The following is a 7,917-nucleotide window of genomic DNA, read 5'->3' on the forward strand; positions in this document are numbered from 1 at the left end:
CCATTACGCAACTCATAGAAAGCCTCATAGAGAAATTAGAACAACACATTGCCTTAACAATTCTGCATGTCCTTAGCAAAGCATTTGATTGCCTGGACTACAATCTGATAATAAAGAAAGTACAGCCTTTAATATCATCAGAAAATAAGCTCAATGACTTAAAAGCTACATAAGTGATAAGAAGCAACTCTTGTTATTATTTGTGTAGTTAATGCTTTGTTATTTATGGATATCACTATTGTTACATTTGGTTTATTTTTGTTGTACCTATTGTTATTTTTCTTGATATTATTATTCTGTAACTCTTGTACATTTGTTCAACTCTGTGAAAAGTAGCTTTGCCATATGAAACAAATTAAATTAGATTGTACTTCGCAATCTGATAATAATTTGAATGTTTCATACTTCTACTATCATTGTCTACAAGGTATCAAAGCTACCTATAGCATTACAGTCAATAATATTATGAAGAAATGTCATGTTAAAACTCAGACAGTTTGAATGTTGGCGGTGATTTAGTTACCACCTGCGCCATGTTGTGAGTGATCGTAGGGGCAAGGGAGCCACTTGTTGTGCAGTGTTGGGACAACGTGATTTTAAGTGTTGTGTGATATTTTTAATAAGTAGTGTTTTTTAAAGCTTATTTTTGTAATTGTTTGTATCATGAACGATCAGCAGGTGAACGGGTAAGTAACCTTTGAAATATATAATGTCATGTAAATGTACGTTAGTGTTTATTGAGTTAAAATATAGAGTACGTCAATACGTCTGTTTCACGCCCCTTACTGTTGTCGTTATTGATATTTTAGGATGCAAATTTTATATGCAAAATGATTACTATGTAGCAAAATATGCTTAAGACTTCCACAGAAGCCAGTTATTTCTTAGGAATTACTTAGTTATAACTCGACATGCTCAATTATTAATGAAATGTGTTTGGAAAATCCTAACCTCACTTTCACTTGTCAAGTAGGCTAATAAAACTCTGTATATATATTTTTACATATTTGGGAAATGTAATATATGTTTAGTAAAGTTGCATTTGGAACTGAAAGACAAATCTGAAAAGTAGGTCCAATTCATCGTAAACTAAGGAAGAGCTTCATAATTCTGATAATTCAGCAATATGTTTGGTATAATAAAGTTATATGTAAGTTTGTTCTTATAAGTATGTAGCTCCTTCCTTCAATCACATATGCTCAAATAAAGATGTAGGTTTCAACACATTGTTTCACACGTAATTTGTAATTGGTATGTATGGAAATTGTTATAGTTTAGGACACGATGATCATTATTATGATACAATTGCCATACATGTTTACAACCAATCTTAATTTCCTACATACACTTAATCAAAATCGGTACAATAATAAAATGGCCCCAACAAATCTTTAAAAAAGATGTTTTTTTCAATGAGAATATCATTGATAACGCCAACTTGATATTTATACCGTTAACTAGTTAAGTTAACATTACCGATCAATTATAAAAAAATTGTATTCATATTCAAGATCATTAAATAGTTATTGTATCATTTTCAGTTTAATTAGGCTAATTCAAGTAGGCCTAATGATACAAAGCGTATATTTGTATCGATATAGTTGCAATATTTTTTAATTAGTCATCATGCTTTTATTTGATTTTATAGGTTGTTTGTTATTATCTGTTTGAGAAAACTTGTAAACCCATAAATAATTTGTTTCTTTCTCATCTGTAAAGGTTGCGGGGGCTATCTTTGCTTGACTTTGAACTGTGCTGTTAAACATCAAAATAGTATTGTACTGTTACTTTGTTTATTGTTTCATATACATAAATTGGGTTGGGTACGATAAGCTGACCCGGTTTTTTATATTGAAGAATGTAGTCTGACCTAATATTCGCATCTCAAATCCTAGGCTATCAATTGATATAAAAGTATCTATATTCCTCAATAACAATCATATGTTTTGAAGTAAAATATGAATTTAATATTTACAGTGATCAAACAAGTTATTATAACAAAAATTAGGAAAACTGAAGACTACCATATTTGCTCCTCTCACAGCTACAGTTGTTTCTTTCCCACAAATTTCACATAATGGGGTTTTCGGTACGAGTCCAACATGTTGAAGCCAAAAAAACAATATATTTTACTTATGTTTCATCATCTTTCAAAGCAATGTCGTGTAGTTTTCTAAAATTGACTTCCATTTTTAATAATTCAAATTACTTATGTAAAATTGAAATATTAACCTACACGTATTATTTTAGTGTTTACAGCTGTTGATATAGACTATTTAAGTTAATAATTCAAAATAATTAATCGGTATCGATTGATTATATCGATGGTTATGATTAAGTAATACCGTTTGCCAATTTTGATATAAAAAACCAAGTCCGCTTATCATACCCTACACCCCATAAATTTTTCATGCACGGTTGTATATTATGCAAAACCATAAACTGAAAATTGTTACCAAACTGTACATAGGGAAATCTGTATTTTATAACAATTTTACATTAAACATCATCATTTAAACAGGCAGGTCTAAATGTAGACTATTCTGCTTTATGAGTTTGATATAGAGTTTAAAAAAAATGATAAGTAGGTATATCTTCTTACTATAACCTTAAATTTCATTTGTGATAACAAAAATATGCTATGTGGTTTTTGGGTATTGATACACAGACTTAAGTCACACTTGCAGGTAATCAGTTTATGCCATCGAAGAGGGAGATTTTACTTTTAACTAAAATGTATTGATTGTAATGCCTCTACTCAGCACAGACCTGACAAGGATTGTGTAATGATTGTTGAAACCTAGTACAGGATGTATTGGGCTTAGAGCCTTAAGTGTTTATCAGTACTAATAAACAAGGCTACTAGGTCTAATTGGAAAAAAAACTAAATACTAAAAATGTTCTGCTATTACATATAGGCCTATGTTGTTTGGTATAAAAATATTCACTCAACTGTATCATTTTAATTGATTGGATCTGTGGAGAATTTAAATTAGTACATAAGAAGTAGCTTATCTAGACATTTAAATGTTCTTATTTTAGAATGGTTAACCCTAAGAGCCCCAACGTCTGATCAAACAGACATCATCAGTGTTTATGTTACAAAACTCCAGTATCCATTTGATGAATGTCTTCAAAAAGTAAACTGTTATTTAATAAGTAATAAAAATGTTGTCTGAAATTAGAATTTAAAAGGACTAAATAAATTAGATATAATATTTTTTACGTTTCTGATTATAAATTCCAGCTAAGGTATAGTAATCATTAGTGGGCGTTATGTGTAGCTTCAAATTCTTGTTACTACTTTTTCTTCACAATTACTTGTTTGCTGGAATAATTTAGATTTTTGAATTATGTGTTCAATTTACAAATATTATAAACGAAATACAAATGTTTATGATCATGAAAATATGCTTTTACAGTGTTAAATATTAAAGTAAAAAAGCAAACAGCATTCCAAAAATTATTTCATGTAATAAAAAAAAAGAAAATTATGCTTTTTCTTGTATATAAAAGAGTGTATCTCATATATAATAGAAAAATATTTTACTTATTTCATAAAAAGCTCTATGAAATATGATAAAATCAGTGACTGAAACAGAGATCTTTTAATTTCCGTAACTATTTTCCCAAGAATATGAAATTATTTATAAGAATGTTGCTGTTATTGTCAGAATCATTACAATTTTCACTTTGTAGACATTCGGGGATTCTGTCACCAAACATTTCCATTTGGTATCCACTTTAACCTCATTCAAAACAAAATCACTCATTAATAAAAAAAATTGTTACATGTGGCTGTATAAAACAATAACACAAACTAAAAACCTTCAGTCTATAACATCAGCTTAATTTTGAATAAATGGCTATCAAGGTCTACTATAGAAACATCGTGTTTTGTGATGTGGAGTGGGGGAGGAAAGTATTGGGGGAAGTGGTACTTAGGGCCAACAAGTACTTAGGGACCTGTGAGAATAAGGTTTTGGTTTGAGATATTGCCACCAGATCAAAATTTTCCTCCATAGAATTTAACTACATAACCTAATCAACTAATGGTCTACTCATGAATTCAGGAAAACTGAGTTAACTTTTGGTGATTTACTAAAACATTGTAGCTACATAGAAATAACACAAATATGTTTTTATTAATTTTGTTTTGAGTTATTTTTAGTTTCTCTTTAATTTTATGTTTTAGTAGCGTTATTTTTTATTTTGTTGCAGGGTGCTGACAAAAACATGAATCACTTCATCAGAAGATCTCCTTAACACATTAAATTAAAACCCTCCTCTCCTTAACAAATACTTCTTTCTTTATTTCTCTAGTTGTCATGCTTTTATTTAAATATAATTTTGTACACAGTGGTAAAGTTTTGGATTTACAACCACATATATAACATACAACAAATGCTTCTATAAATAAGAGTATTCTAAATGGGAATAATGTTAGAACATGATAGCCTTTCTCTATCAAAATTGATGCATCTACTTCTCCCCACTTTTTTCCACCAGCACTAGAAAATATTGGAATAAAATCAATGTTATACTGTAAATGATATTGGTTTGTTTATAATGATCAAAGCAACTTTGCTCACCAGGGCAAGTTTGGTATTTTATTAATATTGTTTGCAGTTGAGAAGTAGAAAGTAAATTTGTTACCCCTGTTTAGGAAAAATTAAGCAACATTTCTTCCCAGAACTTAAAGCAGGATTGTTAACCATAAAAATAATGTTATAAAGCCAAACTGTTTGAGAATTCTTATGCAAGACATGCATTCACATTACATCATAATTAAATTATACATCATAATACAAATTTATTAGTACTGATACTAATATCAGTATAATATAATGATAATATCAGTATAGTATAAATAATACTGATAATTCATATTTATTTGTAAATATATTTTTATTTGTTATATGTTTACAGTAATACTTACATATTAGTACAACTTCAATTTATCGTAAAGTTACCAGGAGATAATGTAACAGAATAAAGGGTTTTAATCATCTCAAAACAAACCATAGAAAATTCATACAGTTGAGCAATACTGAATAATAAAATAAGTTTTGACGAAACACATGTGATTTAAAAATATGATAGTTTGTTTTAGTTAATTATTCACCACAATTACCCCTACTTGATAGGGAATAGTCTTCTAGGTATTTTGGAAAATATCTATTTCTTGTTGTTCATCTTAAAGGCAGGTAGTCAAGAATTTTGAATTTGTTTAGTTGGTTAAGGGGAATCAATGTTTTGTGGCGGAACGTATGAATTTTGGTTTAGATGAATGAGTAAGTGCTGCAAGATGATTACGATCCAGTGGAGAGCCACTTGTCACATCCATCATAGTTATATCCTGTTTTGATATTTGTGATTCTTCAGAGATGTGCGGTTGGTTCACTACCAAAACAGATTGATCTGTGATATATTTCAAGAGTACAGCAGCATCGTCTTCTTTTGGAGCTAGCTGTTCCAGATAAACTGTCTTCTTATTTCTGTTATCGAGATGTATAGTTGCATAATCGGGATTTACATCTATTAGTTCGAATTGGTCTACGAGCAGATCGTACTTACTTGTCTTACATTTATTTTTAATAAAGCTTTTTCAGATTCAAGTAGCCAGGTTAGTAAAGGCTGGCCATTTGAAGATTTTCTGGAATGAATAAACATTTGTTCATGCGGTGTCAAATTTATAGTAGTACATAGTAAAGTCCTAATAGAATGTAAGAAATCATTTAAGACATACTCCTATTCATTTATTCTAAAACTAACAGTTACCTGTGACTTCGCGTGTAGTTTCGTAGGCTTGGCACGAGTATGAGCATTGCTGGTTCAAGTGAATTCTATTTCCATCATCAATGTCGAGTTTGCCTTGTTAACACAAGAAAATACATCAAAAAGTGTATATTTATAGCCATTGTATTTTACTTTGTTCTTAATAGTTTTTGTTCCATAGTTGATTTTGCGTTTTTTCTCGATCAAGAAAATATATATCACAGATCAGAGAGACCTACTTCTTGCTCTGAAAAAATTCTACAATGAGGGATAATTTTTTCACTACTAAATAATTGTATCTCACCACCATGTTTGAGGTGACAAAATGTGCGTACAACAGTTATCACTCTCCTTAAAATAATTTCAACTTGAGATCATTTTCTTGAGTAAACATCAACCAAACATATATCTAATTTGAAGAATATGTAATATGTCAGATGTTGCAGAATTTAATTTCATGCATTATGCATATAGGCTTTCAGACATGGTAGGATGTGGTACATACACACTAATAATGGAATAAAATTAAATCTATTTAAAATAACAAACCTTTAAGAAATACACCAATACATTGACTGAAGTCATAATAAATTCAACTCTACATGTGAAGTAGGCTACATTTTAGCAAATTCATCAAATTGAAATATTTTTAATTGTCCTGTCTTTATTTTTTATATTGGACTTGAAACCAAATCTCTCAAAGTTAATGAGTAATTAAATCAGTGGTTTAAGAGCTAAAATCACTGGAAAGCTTTGTAGGGTACAAAATCATATACATTGCTTTATATTTTCTATTAAAAATTAACTCATGTTTTATGTTAGCTCTTTTTATGTTCATAAAAATAAATGATATAAACAATGGATTTAGGAGTACGATTATAGACTTATTTTATTATATTCTATTTGTTATTTTTATTTAAAATTATGTAACATGGGTTGCTACCATTATTTCAAATGCACCATTCCCATTTTATAAAAAAACATTCTATTAATATCATACACAGTTATAAATATACATCTAAATATTTCAGAATTGCTGCTGTATGAAATTTCAACATTGTACAATTATGGCCAAACATCATCTCAGCATTGTTTAATTATATTTATTATTGATTTCTGTATTGATTCTGCATTTTTTTATTATGATCCCCAGAACCCTTTCACAGAGCAGTATTTGCACATAAAATGGCTGTTAGCTAATCTCAATCGATAAAAACTTGACCGCCAGTCAAAAACTATTTCCTATTATTGACCCAAAATGACACATTTTTTCCAATACTTAGCAATTTTTTAAAAAACCACTCTCAATTTTGCTTTATAGAGTAAAACAGAAAATTGTTTTAGAATACTTTAGGAAATGCAATTTCCATAGTTTGTAATAGATTCAGATTAGACTTAATACCCCAATTTTGTATTTAATAAATAGGGCTCTATAGGTCAATATATAAAAACGTTCAAGATCTAGACTGTTGGCATTTGTGCAACATTTGTAATTTAAAAATTGCATTACAGATTCATAATGACACATTCATTAGAAGTAGTAAGCTATTTTTACTCTGGCAAATTTTTATATGACTTAAGGGGAGCAGACCACTTAAAACTCAATTTTTTTTGTTTTTTCAGTTCTTAATAGCCTGGAAACAACTGAGGAGCAACGTTATGTACCGTTTTTTTCTCTATACAACGATATAATGTGTATATGTTTTCTTAGGGTAAGTTAGCTTAAAACAATATTTTCTGACGGCTTGCATGCATACTTCAGCCCTCACAACCAAGAACTGAGTGCGACGCACGGAACGTGTGTTTCTCTTACACCAATGTTAGTATTTTATTTTTACAGTACTACTTCATGGGTAATGCTACACGATCAACAATATTTTTGAGGCATTGAACACTATGGCTCCTGAGTGCTAAATTTTGACATATGTATTTTTTTTCGTTGTTTACAGTTTTATTTTCAGACACATTCATTTTTTTATTTACACAGCCTATAGCAATCATAATATTACACATTTAAAATTAAAATAACTTACATAATCAGACATTTCAATCCATATATATATATATATATATATATATATATATATATATATATATATAAAAGGTATATTGAAAAACATAAGCCTAGCATATTTATCT

General features: G+C 29.2%; 1 long non-coding RNA gene across 1 annotated transcript; it reads left to right on the top strand.

Moving 5' to 3' along the window:
* Positions 1-486: 486 nt before the first annotated feature.
* On the top strand, positions 487-7,067 carry LOC124360306. The gene is made up of 2 exons (XR_006922232.1): positions 487-686; positions 4,222-7,067. It is a non-coding gene; the product is annotated as an uncharacterized LOC124360306 (long non-coding RNA).
* Positions 7,068-7,917: the final 850 nt, after the last annotated feature.

This window comes from Homalodisca vitripennis, chromosome 1, assembly GCF_021130785.1.
Source record: "Homalodisca vitripennis isolate AUS2020 chromosome 1, UT_GWSS_2.1, whole genome shotgun sequence".
In the NCBI taxonomy this organism is placed as follows: Eukaryota; Metazoa; Arthropoda; class Insecta; order Hemiptera; family Cicadellidae; genus Homalodisca; species Homalodisca vitripennis.